Consider the following 21,953-nt stretch of genomic DNA (forward strand, 5'->3'; position numbering starts at 1 on the left):
TTTGTATTTGTGAGCCCAGCCAGGGATTCGAACCCCAGGGACTCAGGTACCCCTGTTATTTTGCTAATCAGGGGCACAAAGATTTGAGCTTTATGGCAGCAGAAATGATCTTCAAACTAACAGAAATATTTAAAGAGAATAATGTATTTATACACACACACACACACACACACACACACACACACACACACTCGCACACCATCACTGACGTAAAAGCGGCACTTCAAAGAGAAGAGGGCTCTTGGTAAACTTTGTTATGAAACCTCACACACTAAACTAATGAAAATCCGAATGTAAGAGCACACGGGATCTTTGCAATATGTTCTAATCGGATCAGAACCGTCATCATATTACCGGTGAGGTGAGCTCACAGATCCGAAACTGAATTAGAAATCAAACCGTTTTGTTTTTATGTAAAACGGATATATTAGAATTACCTTTCTGGATAAAACATACACCGATCAGCCATAACATTAAAACCACCTCCTTGTTTCTACACTCACTGTCCAGCTTATCAGCTCCACTTACCATATAGAAGCACTTTGTAGTTCTACAATTACTGACTGTAGTCCATCTGTTTCTCTGCATGCTTTGTTAGCCCCCTTTCATGCTGTTCTTCAAATGGTCAGGACCCCCACAGGACCACCACAGAGCAGGTATTATTTAGGTGGTGGATCATTCTCAGCAATACAGTAAAAGAAATCTCATCATCCACAGAAGCTCAGATTTGTAGGGAGTAAGAGTAGATTATTTATGGACAGCAGATAGGGTCAGAGACGTTGGAACTCCATGTTTTTCAGTAGATGAATGTTTTTCAGGCTCCGGACTTGTTTACAGGTTTTCATTACGCCTCGTCGTGTCGCTTTGACATGCGTGTCGTGAGAGTTTATCAGGATCGGAAATGGAGGTGACTGACATTGTCACTTTAATAAACTTCAATTTTCTAACCGGACACACTGCTGTGAGCGCTCGCTGTGTGACGGGTCAGATTTACATGCTGAATATTACTCAGGTTCTTTCATGCTTATTTACAAACCTTACTTTCACTGTATTAAATGCAAATAATAGCAGAAAGCGGCGATTCTGACCTGCACAGCGGTACCTTGTAACTCGACGTCCCCCAAACTCGAAATCTTTTAAACTTACCGCCCTTCGTCGAGAAATTTGTACCTTTAAACTCAACATGTGTGTGACTGTCGCTTTTCAGCGCTTGGCTTGAGCGGTGTAGTTAAACGTCATGCGAACATGAGACGAATCGGCGTTTGTGCGGAATAACCGTCAAATTCACTCTGATAGCTCCACATGTATCTGTGTTCAGCTGTGTTTCTCCTGTTTCACTTTTAAACTTGTGTTACAGCTCGAGCTTCTGAGAAATTGTGAGAATCAGCTTTTCTGAGAGAGTCTAAAACGCTTATCGTTAAAAAAATAATAATGTAACTTTATGTATCAAAGGAACAACATATGAGCAGTAATAATTGAGAGGTTTAGTGTTTCTAAGTTCTCTCCACCAAGTAAGAAGCGTAATGAAATAATAAAGGTAAAGTGTAGGTTTGATTGTATTTTTATATTAGTTTGTTATTTAATTGTATTTCAGTGTTTATAATATTTGTGTTATTTTCAGTGTAAAAGTGTCAAAAATTACCCCATTATTTTACGTTAGCCTAAAATATATGCAGTTACACGGGACCATGGAACGCATTAACAGGTTTCCCAGACATCCCTATGGAAAAAAAATACCTTAGAACTCAACGTCTTTTAAACTCAACACCACTCCCAGAAGTTCTTTTGTCTTGCACTTTTTGTACCGTGTTACACCGTGATCCTAGAGGAACGCTGTTTCGTTTCAATATGTACTTGTATGTAGCTGAAATGACAATAAAACCTCTCTGACTCTGACTCTGACTCTGACTCTGAGTGTTCAGTTGTTTACAGGCAGTGATGTGTTGAGACTGAACACTTTGCCAGGAATATAAAAACAACAAAAACTAATTTTCCTCAAGGATGATTCTTTTTTCTTTCTGCTGCTTTTGTTTTTCTTCTCGGTTGCCACAGCGGATTTGGTCTTCATACCAGACTTGGCACAGTTTTTACACTGAATGCCTTTTCTGACTCAACCCTCCTATTTTATCCGGTTGGGAGCGGCACTGAGCGCGCACTCACCCATTCAGCCCTCTCAGGACATCAGCCAATCATGTCCAGGCAGCTGCCTGACCGGCTGATAGCTGCGCTGAGAATTAAACGCCGGATTACATTCTCAGTGGTAGCGGGCTGGCGTACTTTACCTCTCTTGAGGGTGAATAAATCTACCTGTGAATAAACCATTTGTTTACAATTTACAGTGCATAATATCATAATTACAGTAGCCTAGTGGTTAAGATACTGGACTAGAAATCAAAAGGTCGCTGATTCAACCCCCACCACTGCCAGGTTGCTGTTGTTGGGCCCTTGAGCAAGGCCCTTAACCTTCAATTGCTCAGACTGTATACTGTCACACTACTGTACTGGCTTTTCGTCCCGATTTAGCACACTCAATTTGTCTTCCGCTGCTGAGAGATACCAGATTGCATCCGCCACGTGTACGGCCCTCCTCTTCTCGCCCCTGCATTCTGCACAGGCGTCTCTTCCGCCAGTCAGGGTCCTTACGTATGAAGATCCACCCACCCACACATAGTCCGGCCCCCACCCTGCAGATACGGTGGCCATTTAGTTATGCCTGCCTGCCTGATGGCGCCCAGCCGACCGGTGGCAACGCCAAGTTTCAAACCGAGGAGTTCAGAATCTCAGTGCTGGTGTGCTAGTGGAATATCCCACTGCGCCACATGGGCGCCCACATGCATGTTTCTGTAATGGATGTCATCACATGGGCTCAGGAATGCTTCAGTCCGAAAACACACTTGGTTGCTGCAACCACGAATGCAGACCAACGACATCCAGAGATACCACACTGACTTCTCTCACCTGAAATGAACCGATGCTTTCGGACAGGTCATGGATGTAATGAACTTTGTGTCCTCTGTGGAACCGTTAGCACTGAATGTGATCCATATACTTTAAAGCAACGTGCTTTTTAAGGACGTCCATACTTGTTTTTTTTTTTTTTTTTTTACCCCTTTTACTCCTACTTTAGCGCATCCAGTTTCTACCCGTCAATCATCCTCTCGCTAATGCTGGTCCCTGCTTCTGATTGGGGAGGACGAGGCTGCTCCACGCCCCCTCCGACACGTGCACAGCAATCGAACATCTTATCACCTACACTTGACGCACGGAGAGCCACACCCTCTACCGCACTCCTTCCCCATCTCTGTGCAGGCGTCACCAACCAGCCAGCAGAGGTCGTAATCGCACTAGTCTGAGAGAGAGTCCCCATCCGGCTTAGTCCCGCCCCTTATCTGAACAACAGGCCAATCGTTGTTCATGTAGCCACTCGGCCTCAGCCGGCAAGGCAGAGCCGAAATTCGATACGATGTATTCGAGAGTGAACAGCGTGTGTTTTACCGCTGCGCCACCTGAGCGGCTATCCATTCATGTTCCTACAGCATGGCTTTGTAATCAGAGAGTGCTAATCTGGCCTGCCTGCAGTCCAGGATAGATGAATGAATGTGCTCTTGGTGTTTATCGTATTAGCATTCTCTGAGCAGTCAAGATTGGTTTTATACATTTGAATGCTAATGAATATTCACAGAATCGGCTCCTCCAGTCGAGACCTCTTATGTGAATTGCTTGCAGTGAAGTGGCTCTCATTATCTGCACCATGTGCAATCAGGCCGTTTTACCCCGTGAATGTCTTTTTTTTTTTTTTTTGAAAAGACCTAATTTGTGTTTCTTTTTTTTTTTGTATTTGGTTTTCAGATGGAAGAATTTTTAATTAGTAATCTCAGCTCTTCTTTCTCTCCAGATTCTAAAGCACAGATGTAGATGATCAGGGTTACTTCTTCTCCACTTCTGCCTTCTTTGAGCCCACTTAGCACAGAGTTTTACTAATTGACCTCAGAAAGAACTGATTTTATTTCTTTTTCTTTTGTTGTTTATTAATGTAATTAATACTAAAAGTTTGTACTTGGGGATAAAAAGAACAAATTCTGTTTTAAAACTGATATAATTGGTTATAAAACATGATTTGGTCTATTTTACACTGAGCTCGTCATGAGTAATTGATTATTTCTCATTATTTTATTTGTTGTTTTTTATTACATTTCCTCTGACGTTTGCAGCACCTCCATTCTGGCTGAGGAGAACTTCAGACTAGCACTTATAGCACTTTGTATTTCTGACTTTCCCTCTGGGATTAATAGTGCTCGATCTATCTGTCTGTCTGTCTGCCTGCCTGCCTGCCTGTCTATCTATATATCTGTCTGTCTGTCTGTCTGTCTGTCTAGCTATTTATCTGCCTGCCTGCCTGTCTATCGATGTATCTATCTGTTGGCCTGTCTGTCTGCCTATCTATCTGTCTGTCTGTCTATCTGTCCATCCATTCATCCATCCACCTGTCTATCTGTAACCTCCTCTGTCATGTGTGTAGTCGCCGGCTGCTTGTTTACATCACCCAGCTTTTTTTGGATTCTCACAAGGAACCCCCGTGTGTCCCCCCCTACTCGTGCCCAAACATTTACATATGCAACAATTTTATTGATTTATTTTTACTTTATTATAAACTGTGGATTAAGAAAGTATTCGGACCTCTTTGACGTTTGCACGCTTTGTGTTGTGGATCTGATTTTGGACTGCTATAATTGCTACTTATATCATTAGTTCCTGACCGGTGTTGGAACTGTGTGCTGCTGATTCATGGGAGAAAACAAGGTTCACAGACTCGTAGATCTTTACTGCGACCTTTTACTCTGGCCAATTCTGTCCAAACAGAGTGTGAAATTGAGATCCTGAAAAATGTCTCCATGGATGTGAGCTGGACCTTCACGCTTTAGTTAAATAAACCGGTATTTTTTTGTTAAATACCCAATAAATGAGCGCTTGAATCCAGCCGTCGCTGCATTACAGCGTTTACGTCGTCGTTTAGTTAATTAAGCGATTATTTGGCGGCTCAGCAGGCCGGGGGAGGACTGCAGATCGAGGTGTCGGGAGATTATTTATAGGCTTGGATTTATAGCTGTTTGTTTTACCTGGCAGTTCATCTAGTTTGACATTGGCTAAAATATAAAGGCACCAGGATTTTAGTTTGTTCATTGGAAGATCTCATAAAAAAAATAGACTTTAATATGCATGTAATCCCCTTTGCTGCTATAACAGGCTTCATCTTCACTGTATAATTGGACCCTTGACTGCTTCCAATCAGCCACTGGATCATTATTAATGTCAGGCACTGATCGGCTGTGTCAGCTGATTTTGGTCACCGTCTGCATTCCAGTTCATCAGTGTTTAATGGCTTTGTGGTCATGGTTCTGGTTCTTCATGGTTCTGGTTCTTCATGGTTCAGGTTCTTCATGGTTCAGGTTCTTCATGGTTCTGGTTCTTCATGGTTCTGGTTCTTTATGGTTCAGGTTCTTCATGGTTCTGATTCTTCATGGTTCTGATTCTTCATGGTTCTGGTTCTTCATGGTTCTAGTTCTTCTATACCAAACTCACAATATTTGTTGTTTGTTTTTGTGCTGAAATAAAACAGCACTCAAAAAAATGTTCTCATAAAAGTGAAGATCATTTTGTAAAATCTTATTGGACACTTAGAATTAGGATTTCACTTTTCTGGACCCAATGGACACCATCAAAATAATCAAAAACAGCCTGAGCAATTCCTCCTCCACCAGACTTTACAGTTAGAACTGTGTATTAAAACATGTGGCGTTCTGTCGCCATTTGCACAACTTTGCTTTGTCTCGAGTGTCAGGAATCATTTCCATGACTCCGTAATCCAATGGTGGTCTGCTTTACACCATTTTAGCATTGCACATGGTGATTATACGTTGGTGTGTGCTTGCTCAACCATGAAAACTCAAATATTACTTTGCAGTTTGGAGCTTAATAGCGACTTAAAACTAATGACGAGCGCCCAGGTGGTGCAGCGGGATATTCCGCTAGCACACCAGCACCGAGATTCTGAACTCCTCGGTTTGAAACTCGATCCGGGCACCATCTAGCGGGCATAATTGGCAGTGCCTGCAGAGAGGTATGACTGGACTATGTCGGTGGGGTCTTTAAAAACGCTGTGTATGGACCCTGATTGGCGGATGGAGAGGCGCCTGTGCAGAATGCATGGGTGGAAAAGGGTTCCATTAAGGTCTGCGTGCGGGTTGGAGGAGGCGTGAGCAGCAATATACCCACCTCAACCGCAAAAAATCTGGTATCCCCTAGCAGCAGAAGATAAATTTACTACACTAAATTGGGAGAAAATGGGATGCATAAATGCATAAATATATAAATAAATAATGACAATATAGTTCAGCTACACACTTGAGCAGAATTCTCTAGGTGCAGAAACAACACAAAGACGTAACAACGCTTATAGTGACCTTTTATGGATCTGTTAGCAGTGGATGTAGCTGAAATAACACAAATTGACTCATTACTGGGTGTCTGCATACCGCCGGCGTGGAGTTTTGTGTACTAGCCGTGTGTGATTAGCATGCTGTGATTGCAGCTGTGCAGAACGACTTTATACTGTTTACTGGCAAACCCCGAATTCACCTGATTATCTAAATCTAATTTACGTTTCAAACTGTTCCAAACCTTCGCCCCCTTCGAGCCGCGTGTTCTCAGTAATCCTTTTTATATCGCGTTCAGATGTGCTGCTATTTAGAGTCGAGAACATCTTCAGCTGCAGGGGAACGTCCTAAAAGATCAACTTATTATAGCGCTTTTTTGAAGTTTGGGGAAGGGGGGAGGTGACACTACACACACACACACACACAACACACACAACACTGATGTGATGTGTCCCAGTGCACATCTGGTCGTATACAGACAGGGCGGGGCAAGGCGGGCATTTGCCTGAAGTGCCGGAACACAAGGGGCATCATTATGCCAGTTCTAGAAGTTTTATTGTCATTTCATCATCATACCAATACTTTCTGAAATAAAACAACGTTCCTCCAGGACCAGGGTGCAACACAAAATACACAGAGCAGATAAAACAGCTCGATAAACACACACGCTCGTAGACCCCCTCCTCAGCCGTGTAAACACACAGGAAATCCGCCGTCTACGCTTCACTGTTTGGCCATAAATCTGTGAACATCCTCCTCAATAATGAGCTCAGATGCTTCAGCCACATTTATTACTCACTTTTCTTTCTTCTTTCGCTACAGCGGATCATTCGTCTCCGTCCTGCCTCTAAGTCACCCCCCAACCTCCTCCATGTCCTCCCTAACCGCATCCATAAACCTCCTCTTAGGCCTTCTTCTCCTCCTTCTGCCTGGGGGCTCCATCCCCAGCGCTTCTCCTGATAGAACTCTCATCCTTCCTCTGCACATGCTCAAACCATCTCAATCACTCCTCACTACCTTCGTCTCGGGCGGCACCGTGGCTCAGTGGGTAGCACTGTCACCTTACAGCAAGAAGGTCCTGGGTTCGAGCCCCAGATGGGGTGGTCCGGGTCCTTTCTGTGTGGCGTTTGCATGTTCTCCCCGTATCTGCATGGGTTTCCTCCGGATGCTCCGGTTTACTCCCACAATCCAAAAACATGCAAGTGAGGTAAATTGGAGATGCAAAATTGTCCATGACTGTGTTTGATATAACCTTGTGAACTGATGAATCTTGTGTAATGAGTAACTACCGTTCCCCCATTTTCCTCCCGATATAGCGACTCAATTTTCTCTTCCGCTGCTGAGAGATACCAGATTGCATCCGAGGAGAGCACGTCGCTGTACACGACACGTGAACAGCCCTCCTCTTCTCGCCCCTGCATTCTGCACAGGCGTCTCTTCCGCCAATCAGGGTCCTTACACAGCGTATGAAGACCCACCCACCCACACATAGTCCGGCCCCCACCCTGCAGATACGGTGGCCAATTAGTACCTGCTGCAGGCACTGCCAATTATGCCCGCCAGATGGTGCCCAGCCAACCGGTGGCAACACCGAGTTTCGAACCGAGGAGTTCAGAATCTCGGTGCTGGTGTGCTAGTGGAATATCCCGCTGCACCACCTGGGCGTCTACACATTTCTTTGACTGAATGATGATAAATTTTCCAGTCAAAAGACTAAAACGCGCTGCTTGATGATGCAAGAAGATGTAATTTTTTTTTGCGTTCTGTAGTCATAGTATAATCTGACAACGAGAGCACGTTTTAGGAAAATTCAACCAGGATCGTGTTGGCATCTCATCATATAGCGCGGCACGTAATAATCCTACAAGATGCTGAAACAGCTGAAATGTTCGACAGGCAGATTTATTGAAGGTTCGAGTCACTTCTGAAACCATTTCTCAAGAAAGTTCTCTTTTGTTTTAGTTTTCTAAGATCTTTCTTTCTTTTACTTTGAAGGTGTAAGAATCAATGGTGCGATTGTATTTATTTAAAAGTGTCTGAGATGTAAAAGATGTAAATGAACCCATTAACCGGCAGTTGTAGCCTAGCGGTTAAGGTACTGGACTAGTAATCAAAAGGTCGCTGGTTCAAGCCTCACCACTGCCAGGTTGCCACTGTTGGGCCCTTGAGCAAGGCCCTTAAGTTGCTTTGGATAAAAGAGTCAGTTAAATGCTGAAAATGTAAATGTGTCCCCTATACACAGCCATTAATAACCACCACCAGTCTGGAACTGAAGATCAGTAAACAGCAGCCTTTGAGGAAAAACTGCCTGGCATCATAACGTCTGTATATACTGTGTGGCCAAAACTATGTGGACACCTGACCAGGACGTTGTTACACATCCAGTTCCAAATGCCCAGTGCCACCCTTTGCACTGATTCTTAGGGGGGGATTTTTGCATACCAGAGTCAACACTATGTTTTATTTATTTATTAATATACACCGACCAGGCATAACATTATGAGCACTGACAGGTGAAGTGAATAACACTGATCATCTCTTCATCACGGCACCTGTTAGTGGGGGGGATATATTAGGCAGCGAGTGAACATTTTATCCTCAAAGTTGATGTTAGAAGCAGGAAAAATGGGCGAGCGTGAGGATTTGAGTGAGTTTGACGAGGGCTGAATTGTGATGGCTAGACGACTGGATCAGAGCATCTCCAAAACTGCAGCTCTTGTGGGGTGTGTCCCGGTCTGCAGTGGTCAGTATCTATCAAAAGTGGTCCAAGGAAGGAACAGTGGTAAACCGGCGACAGGTTCATGGGCGGCCAAGGCTCATCGATGCACGTGGGGAGTGAAGGCTGGCCCGTGTGGTCCGATTCCAACAGACGAGCTACTGTAGCTCAAACTGCTGAAGAAGTTAATGCTGGTTCTGATAGAAAGGTGTCAGAATACACAGAGCATCACAGTTGCAGGGCTGTTTTGGCAGCAAAAGGGGGACCAACACAATATTAGGAAGGTGGTCATAATGAGCACCCTGGGGAAAAAATACAAAATACAGAACAGTACAAAGAAATGCATCTCAGGGGTTTGGTTATAGTGTGTGTGTGTGTGTGTGTGTGTGTGTGTGTGTGTGTGTGTGGAGGCGGGGCTCAGTCAGTGTGTTCATGTGCACGATAATCTAATTATATGTTTACGTAAAAGGAGCATAATTAAAAAATGTGATTAAGTCCAGATTCTGATTATTAGCGTTTTCAGTAAGACAGCTGAGCAGATGTTGCTTCAGCTGAGCAGAACTCGTGTGCATGTGTGCGGAAACACTTGCAGAAAGCAGAAATGTGTTTTTACCACAGATCATCATGCTGAGAAATCAGAGAAACTTCAGTGTCCAGACTTGAGCACCACTTTTTTTTTTTTTTTCCTTTTTCTCCCCCTTTTAGTGCATCCAGTTGTTCAATTTGCATCGTGCTTCCTCTCTGTCTATGCCGAACCCTGCCCTGACCGAGGAGATCGAAGCCAACCCACATCCCCTCCGAAACATGGGCAGCAGCCAGATGCATTTTTGCCACCCACACATTGATGAGTTTGGCGCCACCTAGCGTTGCATGCGGAGAGACACACCCTAAGGGCGCTCTTCCTCATCTCTGTGCAGGCGCCTCTAATCAGCCGGCAGAGGTCGTAATCGCATTCTGACAGAGAGAGACCCACCCCCTCCGGTTCTTTGTCCCACCCGCCCCAACTGAGCAACCGGCCAATCGTTGCCCATACAGCCGCCCAGCCTCGAATCGGTGAAGCAGAGCTGGATTTGATACGATGTACTCAGAATCCAGCCCTGGTTGCAGCATGTCTTTTTACCGCTGCGCCGCCTGAGCGGCCCACTGATCATCTTTGGAATGAATTAGAACATCAACATCAGTACCCAGTAACTCCCAGTTACAAAGTTCAAAGTCCTGTGAGAAGCTGTCACAGAAGAGCGGCTGTTGTTCTAGCTGAGAAGATGTATTAGATATACACTGATCAGCCATAACAATAAAACCACCTCCTTGTTTCTACACTCACTGTCCATTTTATCAGCTTCACTTACCGTATAAAAGCACTTTGTAGTTCTACAATTACTGACTGTAGTCCATCTGTTTCTCTGCATGCTTTGTTAGCCCCCTTTCATGCTGTTCCTCAATGGTCAGGACCACTACAGAGCAGGTATTATTTGGGTGGTGGATCATTCTCAGCACTGCAGTGACACTGACATGGTGGTGGTGTGTTAGTGTGTGTTGTGCTTGTATGAGTGGATCAGACACAGCAGCGCTGCTGGAGTTTTTAAACACCTCACTGTCACTGCTGGACTGAGAATAGTCCACCAACCAAAAATATCCAGCCAACAGCGCCCCGTGGGCAGCGTCCTGTGACCACTGATGAAGGTCTAGAAGATGACCGACTCAAACAGCAGCAATAGATGAGCGATCGACAGTGAGTGGACACAGTATTTAAAAACTCCAGCAGTGCTGCTGTGTCTGATCCACTCATCGTATCGACTGCCGGCTGAGCTGAGTGGCCACATGAACAACGATTGGCCTGTTGTTCATATAGGGGTGGGATATTGAGCCGAATGGAGTCTCCCTCATGACTGATGCAATTACGACCTCTGCTGGCTGGTTGATGGCGCCTGCACAGAGACAGGGAGAAAGTGCGGATCAGGGTGTGTCTCTCGGTACACAGAGCTGGTCTGCAGCTGATCTCGTCTGGTGTAGGTGACAAAATGCACGTGTCGGAGGGGGCGTGGGTTAGCTTTGGGGGACGGCATTAGTGGGGAAATTGGACACGCTAAAAAGTCGGGAGAAAAAGGGGAGAAAATTCATAAAACAAAATATATAAATATAAAAAAGGAGGTCAGCAGCAGTAAAGAAAGTGAAATGCGACTGGGTATTGCATGGAATGCATTAAAAAAATCTGATGCTGCCATGTGGTTACCACCCAACCAGAATCCGACTGGTGCGCGGGTCCAAATCTCCCTGCTTTGATGATTTGTCATCCTCTTCCTGAAGCCAGGCTGCTCTCAGAGCCCTCCGAGGCTGGGTGGATTTTGGATTCGAAGAAGTTGGCGATATCATCACTGCCCCGGAATCCAGGCCAGACTTCAGTCAGCTGAACGTGGAACGAGGGCAGCGGCTCTCCTGCGGATAAAAGCCGTTTCTGTTCGACTGGATCACGCTCCTGCATTGTGACCTGGTGTTTTGAAATCATTTCGTTTTTTTTTGTTCAAAACTCCTGCTTTTAACACCTGATTCAGCTCATGAGCTCACGGTCGAGCCCTGCTGGCACATCGGAGGCGTTCGGGAGCACGGAAGGCTCGAACCTTCAGCACTGCCTGACAGTGAGAGTTCCTGCTCTGTTTGTTTGTTTGTTTGTTTATTAGGGTTTTAACGTCATGTTTTACACACTTTGGTTACATTCATGACAGGAACGGTAGTTAATCGATACACAAGATGCATCAGTTCACAAGGTTATATCAAACACAGTCATGGACAATTTAGTGTCTCCAATTCACCTCACTTGCATGTTTTTGGACTGTGGGGAGTAAACCCACGCAGACACGAGGAGAACATGCAAACTCCACACAGAAAGGACCCGGACCGCCCCAGCTGGGGATCGAACCCAGGACCTTCTTACTGTGAGGCGACAGTGCTACCCACTTAGCCACCGTGCCGCCCAGTTCCTGCTCTGGGCTTTGTGGCACACTGTAGTTCAGTATATTTACAATACCTGTGACACGACAGTAATAAATTAGTAAAATATCTTCAGCTTTTTTTCTGGTGAGACGTGCTCTGTTGGGTTTTCTCCGCTGCGATATTATATTTCATTTTCCGAAGTCGAATTAAAAACTGAGCCGAATTAAAAGAGATAGTCGACAGAAAATGAGACGGTTTAAAAAGGGAGAAATGTAATAATATGAAGTAAAATATGACGCACTCGCTCTCCCACACTACTCTGGTTATAATAAAAGCCTCAGAATGCTCTGGGCTGATGAGGGAATCCAGTGCGAGGATTTTTTTGGTAGGGAAGCAAGTCAAATGAATATTTTATCATTATTATATCAAAACGAATTCTTCTGACTGACTTACTGCACAGCATGAAATTATAGTATAATTTTAACAAGACACTGTATTGTTTTGTTTGTTTATTAGGATTTTAACGTCATGTTTTACACTTTGGTTACATTCATGACAGGAATAGTAGTCACTCGATACTCACTAAACAATCACTGAACAGAACACCAGTCTATCATAGGTCCTCGACTTTCCCTCCCACTCAGACACAGCCAATCATGTCTGTATGTAGACACCAGACCAGCATTCAAACCCTGGACCTCAGGTGGATGAAGCACCTGAACAAATCATTTTCCTTTCCTGACCCGCTAAGAAAAAGAAAATGACGCTTATTAAGTTTGTTGAAACGAGTGATCTGGACAAGGCTTTGGGTTTTAATTACAAAAAAAAAGTGTGGGATTTGTTTCATATTGGATGTTGATTTAAAGTGGCACTGAGATGAATCACGTCTGCGCGCTCCACGTCTGAGAAACAATTTAAATGCAAAAGCAGCCGCGAGACTCGTAATCAGGTCAGTCACTTGTTCAGACATGCGGAGAACGACAGTCGGTATAATTGCAGATCCAGGCCGTAATAAAGCTGCTCGCTCCAGTCTGAGGAAAACGTGAGCGCGTCGTATAAACACGCACATCCAGCACGACGTAGCACCGTGTGGATAGCGTTCACCACGCGCAGGCTAGCAGAGTGAAGACTCTATAACACTAATCGATACGCAGCCTCCGCCGCTCCTCCGAAACGAGGGATGAATTATTTAGTTCCCGAGCGGCTGAGCTCAACAACTTTTCTTTACACGCTTCTTTAATTCCGCCGTGAGCTTTTTAACGCTCGACTGCGCTGTGACTGGAAGGACCGTGTCATTATTCAACGACTGCCCGAGAGGAGCAAAATCGAAAAGTGTATAGATCACGCATCAAACCATTCAATAATTCATCCTGAAAGCGCTCGGGTGGCGCCTAGCGTCTAACGTGCCAGCACGCCGCTCTGGAGTTCTGATCTCAGCGAAGCCACCGAGCTGCCCGGACGTCCACGCAAACACCAGTTGGCTGTGCTTGACGGAGGGAAGGTCAGACGGGGCTCGTCCTGCTGCTGCTGATGCAATCTTAATAAGCGGGTCCGGGCACCTGAGCGACTGGAAGGAGCCACATGGAGCTTAGCGCGATTCTCAGTATGCGACAGGTTGCCAATCGCTACCGTTACTGTTTGGATACTCTGGCAACTTGGGCACTCGCTATATGACCCTTTTGGACCTCTGTTGGTTGCCTCATTCTGGATTCTTTCTTTGTTCAATTCAGCAAGTGCTTTATCCTAGTCAGGGTCACTGCAGGTCTAGTTTTACTGGGGAACACTGGGAACAAGGCAGGAACACAGTGGACAGTGAGCCAATCCATCGCAGAGCTTCGGCCACACCGAAGTCTGTGTAGACAACTGACACATGAACTAAGCTAAATGCTAAGCTAACTGCTATGATAATCTAAACACACATGAAACCTGACCCTAAACAATCCTAGACCCTAAGCTAAGCAAACATAAAGGCTAACACTAAACATGAACAAGACAAAGGAGTGATGAAGAGTAACTATCAAAACCATGAACAGAGGAAAAGTCAAAACTGCCTCTGCTGAATGATCCACAGCCCTGTCCTTAAACCTTCAATGAGGTTCAGCTGTGGATCATTAGCTTTGGACCAATAAAAATGAAGGGTGTTGGCTGGACACCATCAACAAAACCACCTCCAACATGTGCTCCCGGAGACAAGGGCGTGGTACATTCACATGAGCTCCGGGAGCAAAGAGAGGATGAATTCGAGACACTCATGTTACAATAAAATCTTACATATCCAAGCGCTGGTCATAACTACGATCATAACTGTGATTTATTCACTTTAAATCAATCCGTTGCCGCTCAGGTGGTGCAGTGGTAAAATACGCTAGCACACCAGAGCCGGGTTTTCAAATATATCGTATCGAAACTCAGCTCTGCCACCCGAGTGAGCTTGGTGGCTGCATGAACAACGATTCGCTGTTGTTCATAGGATTAGGGGCAAGCCGGATCATGGGTCCTCATAACTGGTGCAATTACGACCCCTGCTGGCTGATTGATGGCGCCTGCACAGGGTCGAGGATTAACGCTGATTAGGGTGTGGCTCTCCGTGCACAGTGCTGATCGATGTATATGAACTCGACTCATGCGGGTGAAAAATGCAGTCTGTACTGAGCATGTGTCGGAGGGGGCGTCCTCAGTCGGCGGTGGCGGGTTGAATCAGTGGAGGATGCAATCGGGGTAATTATCAATAGTAAGTCTGGAAAAATGTTTTAATAAAATAATCTAATGCAGCTCATCACAACCTGCTCCAACAACCATTACTGACATGAAACAGAGGTGTTGAAGGTTTTTGCATGGTGATCGGTGTGTGTTGAAGTAGATGAAGTATCTGATGTGGCAGGTCTGATAACGATGCTGAATTTAGAACACGAGCGCGACCGCGATGAAATTTCGTAACATCGACAAGGTTTGTTTTACTGCAGGGCGAAAACTAGCCGAAAACGCCGAGAACCTGAAAACGATTTTCACCTGAACCACCTACGTAGAGAAGAACATGGAACATTAGTGTGAGGTGAGGGCGAGTCTGTGATCGAGGTCCAAACGATGGAACAAAAGTGTGAAGCTCAACAGTGACGAGACCGAAAGTACGACGGTCCTTCTAAAAGTTTCTGCACTTTTTTAACTCTATTTATTACGAATTTCATAAATAAACTCCATCACTTTTCTACATCGTAGAATGCATTTTTCCAGCGTCGTGCCAACTTTTTAATGCCATCAGCAAAACATGTTTTTGGTTGAGCAAGTAGCAACATCACATAAAAATCTTCTTCCCCTTAAACCTTCTTTGAGCGTCCAAAAAGGTGGAGATCAGATGGAGCTAAATCCGGACTATAAGCGTCTCTCAGTCTCTCAGACACGACTGATTCCTCCTCCTACTACACCTTCACCACTTATAACCAAAATATAAAAGTGAGAAAACTTGAAGATCCCTCGTAGTGCCTGCCAGTACCTACTGTGTTAGTGATGGGTAACGAAACCCTCTTCAATTTAATCTTGGTCAGGGATTTGTGCACAGTTAGGAGATAAAGGACCTTCCCAAAGCTGTTGACAACAGATGCACTAACATGGTCTTCTGGAGAGATTTGACTTTTAAAAGTGAAAGGTCATATGTTGTAGTGAGATAGAATTAATGTAAAAGTCAAATGAAATTGTCTATAAGCAACAACGGCTCAGCCATTAAGCTTACAGCTGGAGTGCTGATGTGTATATATGGTGTAGATCAGGCGGTGCACAAAGCTTAACGTGACTTATTCTGCTAAAACAACGAGCGTGGAATTTCATTAGTGAAGAGAACTTATGAGCAGTAATAATTGAGAGGTTTAGTGTTTCTATGTTGTTTTTTAATACTTTTTTATTTTTTTAACTGAACACGTTGAGTTTACGGGAAACGTTGAGTTTAAGGCAGAGGTCCCCATCCACCGGGCTGTGGACCGGCACCGGTCCGTGGGCTGTTTATTACCGGGCCGCACAGAAAGAATGAATAATTAGAGATCGCTAGAAAAGCAGTTTGCACTGCCTCTATTTCGGGTGTTGTTGTCTTATTGTCACCCCTAGGTGGGAGCAGCGTCTCGCTCATTTCACACCGTTTGTGAGCAATATTATTAAATGCTCCCACCCTTGCTGGTCCGTGAAATTATATCTTATATGAAACTGGTCCGTGGGGCAAAAAAGGTTGGGATACGCTGGTTTAAGGGAAACGTTGAGTTTAGGGGGACAAATTTCTTGACGATGGTGTGGAGTTTTAAAGATTTTGAGTTTTGAGGACGTTGAGTTACAAGGTACGGCTGTATTTGTAATTTAAAGACCAGCAAAGTCGGGCAGGAGTTTTTCTATAATGATAATTTTTCTGTAATGATAATTCACGCCCCCTCCGACACGTGGGCAGCATGCCGTATGCATCTCATCACCGTGCAGTGCGGCTCAGCGTTGTGTACGGAGACACACACCCTGAGAGCACTCTTTCCTCATCTCTGTGCAAGCGCCATCAATCAGCCAGCAGAGGACGTAATTGCACCAGTCATGAGAGAGAGACCCCATCCGGCTTAGTCCCACCCATCTCAGCCTCAGCCGGCAGGGTCGATCATAACTATCGACCCTGATCGACCCCGATCGCCTGAGAATAACAGTAGACGCCACACTGTTGCATTTGTCTCTGTCTGGATCTGTAATGATAATTTTATTATATATACATTTCTCTTTTATATCCGTCTAACAGGGATTTCAGTGCTGGGTGATTCACACTTTTGTTCCTCTTCTGAAGCTGAAGATGTGTTAGAGATGTTGTGGCCGCAGGGACTCCCATTATTGAAGTCGTAATGGAGCTTTTGCTTTCAGGCTTTACAATTTCTCTTTATTATACCAGATCCATTCAAGCTGCTTTTGAGCCGCCGTGTTCGAAGCAGGTCGCTCTCCGAACCCGAGAGCGTCGACGGAGACTGAAACTGATGATTTCCAACCAAGCGTCCCGATATCAGAAAATAATGAGCCAGACAAAGAGCAGCACCTAAAGCAAAGCGCATAGTTTAATGAGTGAATGATTTTTTTGGGTCGTGCTCTCACCCACAGACTGCACAATCTGTTCTGTTTTCAGTACTCGTGCTTTTCACCGCGGTAGTTTCACATCACCGCGTGGTGGCCGGTAACTTCCACAGGGTTTGTGAGCTGAGCTAATCATCACTGCCTACAGGACAGCTGTACACTTGTAAGTTCATGCTGTTCCACACTAATCAAACCATCAGTGATCCAAAAAGATGCATCATCATATATGGCCAAAAGTATTTGGACACCTAGGCTGCTCAGGTGGCGCAGCGGTAAAAACACACGCTGGAACCAGAGCTGGGATCTCCAATACATCTGCCTTTATTGCTCTGCCTGACGTGAACAACGATTGGTCTGTTGTTCAGATATGGGTGGGATTAAGCCGGATGGGGTCTCTCTCTCACAACTGATGCAATTACGACCTCTGCTGGCTGATTGATGGCACCTGCACAGAGGTGAGACAAGAGTGCTCTCAGGGTGTGTCTCTCCGTACACAGCGCTGTTCTGCATTACACTCATCAAAGTGTAGGTGATAAGATGCATACGGCTGCTGCCCACGTGTCAGAGGGGGCGTGGGTTAGCTTCGTTCTCCTCGATCAGAGCGGGGATCGGCATTGGTGGAGAGGAAGCATGATGCAATCGGGCAATTGGACACGCTAAAAGGGAGAAAAAGGGGAGAAAATGCATAAATAAAATTTTAAAAAAGTATTTGGACACCTGACCATGAGCTTGTTGGACCATTTTAAAAACAAATGCTATTAAAGTAAAGTGACCTCTATGTGATCTTTTCGGCTATAATAACAGCCACTCTTCTGAGAGGGCTTCCCACAAGATTTTTGAAGTATGTCTGTGGGAATTTAAATCCATTTAGTCAAAAGATGACAGCTTTTGAATGGCCGGGCCAGGTTATTCCAAAGCTGTTCAGTGGGGCTGAGGTCAGGGCTCTGTGCAGGTCACTGGAGTTTCCTTAAACCATGTATGTCTGTGTATGGGAATTCAGTTACTTAAATGCTGTCATCTTTTGTCTGAATGGGCACAATGTTGGTCAAGAAAGCCTCTCTGCAGGCCACCGGAGTTTCTTTAAACGGAGCTTTTCTTCACGTCTTTATAAAGCTCACTTTGTGTACAGGGACACAGTCATACTGGAACAGTAAAGGTCTTACCTGAAATGTTGCTGCAAAGCTGGAAGTGTATAATTCCCTTGATATAATTGATTTATTACACCTGTAAGCAATTGTTACGGAGTGTCCCAGTACTTTTGTCTATATTGTGTATAATTAATGATACAAAGCTAAGTGTTTCCCAAGTGTTTTACATCAGAGTGGGGAGAATTTTGATGGACCAACATCCCCCCCCCCATTTTGTCCCCTAATCCAGTCGTATCCAGTTACCCTGCTTGGGTTACGCTTCACCTCTACTGATACAACCCTCCACTGCTGACTGAGGAGCTTCGCAACTGACACACGCCCCCTCCGACACGTGCACAGTACCGACTGCATCTTTTCACCTGCATGAGTCAATTTCATATACGGACCAGCCCTGCGCACGGAGAGCCGCAACCTGATCGGCATTATTCCCCAACCCTGTGCAGGCGCCATCAATCAGCCAGCAGAGGTCGTAATTTACGTTTTACATTTACATTTTCATCATTTAGCAGATGACGAACCTTCTGATTACTAATCCAGTACCTTAACCACTAGGCTACAACTGCACCAGTTATGAGGAACCCTGGTCTGGCTTTCCCATCCCTGAACCACAGCCAATCGTTGTTCATGCAGCCGTCCAGCCCAGCCGGATAGCAGAGCAGAGATTCGATACGATGTATTCGAAATCCCAGTTCTGGTGTGCTAGCGTATTTTACCGCTGCGCCACCTGAGCGGCATATGGACCAAGATTTTTTCTTCCCTTTTTCTCTCCGATCCCCCCCCCCAATTTTCTACCCTAATCTAGTCGTATCCAATTACCCTGCTTGCGTTACGCTTCACCTCTACCGATACAACCCTCCACTGCTGACTGAGGAGCTTCGCAACTGACCCACGCCCCCTCCGACACGTGCACAGTACCGACTGCATCTTTTCACCTGCATGAGTCAAGTTCATATGCGGACCAGCTCTGTCTCTAACAGCGCTTTTTCACCAAAGGACTCTGGTTCTTGAACCGGTTCTGTTCAGGTTTCTTAGAACCTTGGTGTTCTGTAAAGAACCGACGCGCGTTTCCACCAGTTTTTGAGAACCAAGTCTGCGTCATCATCGGTGGGCGTTACTTAATATCATAGCTGTTCAGTGGGGCTGAGGTTAAGACTCTGTGCAGGACACTGAAGTTCCTGTGTTCACAGGGGCACAGTCATGCCGGAACACTAAAGGGCCTTCCCTAAACTGTTGCTACAAAGTTAAAGCATATAATTTATTTGATACTGTATCATTTGCTTATGACACTTGTTAGAAGGGAAAAATTAGAAGGGGCAACCCATTACATCCCATCACTGTTGTCCATATTTAGTGTACGTTCGTACTTCTGCTACATCACGCCATTTACAAACGACCGACCGACTGCATCATCACACGAGAGGTGGACGAGAGCAGCACGGAATGGGAAACATCCGGCCCCATTAAACTTGTGTGTTTTCTTTAACGCGCTCACCTATGCACCCGGACCCATTAGCACCATACGCACGCTCCCGGAAACAACAGCATCTCCACGCTCGCAACAACCCCACATTCATTCATTCCCCCCTCTTCACACGGATAACGTCCGTTGTTATTTATTTGCCGCTGTGAATCGTGGTCAGGCTGGTATAAATGCGCCCAAAGCAGCGGCGGAACTCCACGTAGGCTGGCTGATCGATGATGAGAGCGGTAAGGGTGAGCGTGGTACGCAAAAACAAAAGCTGCTCTTTAGTTAAGAGCTACGGGCTGGTAAATTACTCACTTTATTGTTTAGCAGGTTATAAAATGCTTTTCTTTTTTTATTAGGCCTGTGTGTTCAAGCACCTGTAATTTAGTAAAGTAAGTAAACACGGAACATGTTAGGATTTAATGCTGTTTGTTTAGTGCTTGGTTGACCACCATTACGACCAGTATCAGCTCAGTATCTTAACCTGGTTTCTTTCTGCTTCTGCTTCTTAGAGCCGTGGTGCTATTGAGAGAACCGGCCCTTGTTTGCACCAGTTGTTATTGGAACCAAGGATGCTTAATCAACAGAGGGCGCTGCACAATGGAAGTAAACATTAGTAACACGATGGCGGAGCACATAGATTAACTGCAAGCATTTGCGCTGTTGTTACAGATGTTTGTTTTTACTGGTGAAAGGATGATGTAGAAGATTACTCTGATACCCCTTTTCCACCGACAAGGAACGGTTCCGGTTCTGGTTCGCGAACTTGATTTTGAACCGGTTCTGCGTGTGAAAGTGTAGAGGTTTGGGTGCTTTGCTAAACCACTGTGCTGGTGTCTCGTATGGAGCTTGACATTGAATTTTTATCTTTTAAAGTTCACCTGATTCAATTTTGAGCCAGTTTGCCGCTGATATTTTCAAAGCGCCTTAAAAAAGATAAACTGTGTGATATGACGTGGTAAAAGTGACCCGGACAGTATAAACGCTTAACGTGAAAGATAAAGCATAACGTGGCTTGTTGTACTAAAACAACGACCGATGAATTTGGGCAGCACAGAGCTCTTATAACCAGTACAGAGCACCTATAACCAGTAATAACGGTGAGAAATTGAGTGTTTCTGTGTTGTACTTTTAGTACATTCAGCCACGTTACGTTTAATTTTTTACGTGAAGTCTTTTCGACTCTCCCGAGTAGATTTAGAACCCCGAGCTGCAAATCCAGTTAAACACAGATACATGTGGATACAAATGGATGTTCGTGTCGTGGAACTTTAGTGATGTTTTATCGCTCAAGTCGAGCGCTGAGCAAATCGGTTATTTGCGCTGAGGGTCGCGGTGAGAGTGAAGCGCAAAACGCTTCTCACGTCAACGAACTAAAGAAAACAACAACTGCGACAAACACACGTCCACGTCTTCTTATCACCAACAGCTGATCGATGCTTTTTACATAAAAATGAACATCTGTAACAACAGCACAAATCCCCACAGATAATCTACACGTTCCGCCATGATATTACTACTCTTAACTTTTGTTAAGTAATGCCCACCGCTGATGACGCTCCTTGCTTCTCAAAAACTGGTGGAAACGCGGGTCGGTTCTCTACAGAACACCAAGGTTCTAAGAAACCTGAACAGAACCGGTTCAAGAACCAGAGTTCTTTTGGTGGAAAAGTGCTATGTGTGAGACGAATGGTATATAACATGTTTTTATTTGCAGATGTTTAGTAAACATGAGTGTGACACGCCCACAGATCTCACAATTCATGCTAAACATGAATGTTCCCGGCTCGAAACCTACTTTTGGAGAAAATGCTCAGAACGGTTTAAAATTAGGTGCCTGTTCCACATGTGTCAAAAGAACTCGATGTGACAGAGCAACTTTATGTAACTTTATGTCCATATAGCTTGGAAAAGATGATCTACAACAAACCCCCAGCTGTTAAACTGGACTTAAGATCAGGGATCTGACTGGGCAACCCTGGGCAGTGGTGGCCCAGCAATTAAAAACACTGGACTAATAATCACAAGGTCATTGGTTAAAGCCCCACCACCACCAAGCTGCCACTCTTGGGCCTTAACCCTCATCTGTTTGACTGTAATTAGGTATAAAGTGCTTTGGATGTGGTAAAACACGCTTGCACACCAGAATCTCGAACTCGTTGGTACGAATCTCAGCTCTG

At 45.0% G+C, this 21,953-nt stretch overlaps 1 protein-coding gene across 3 annotated transcripts in view; it reads left to right on the forward strand.

The window, feature by feature from the left end:
• gpat2 (glycerol-3-phosphate acyltransferase 2, mitochondrial) overlaps positions 1-21,953 on the forward strand; it is a 158,405-nt gene that overhangs the window by 50,907 nt on the left and 85,545 nt on the right. The gene's annotated exons all lie outside the window — the stretch shown is intronic.

Source organism: Trichomycterus rosablanca, chromosome 7, assembly GCF_030014385.1.
Source record: "Trichomycterus rosablanca isolate fTriRos1 chromosome 7, fTriRos1.hap1, whole genome shotgun sequence".
NCBI classification, from domain to species: domain Eukaryota; kingdom Metazoa; phylum Chordata; class Actinopteri; order Siluriformes; family Trichomycteridae; genus Trichomycterus; species Trichomycterus rosablanca.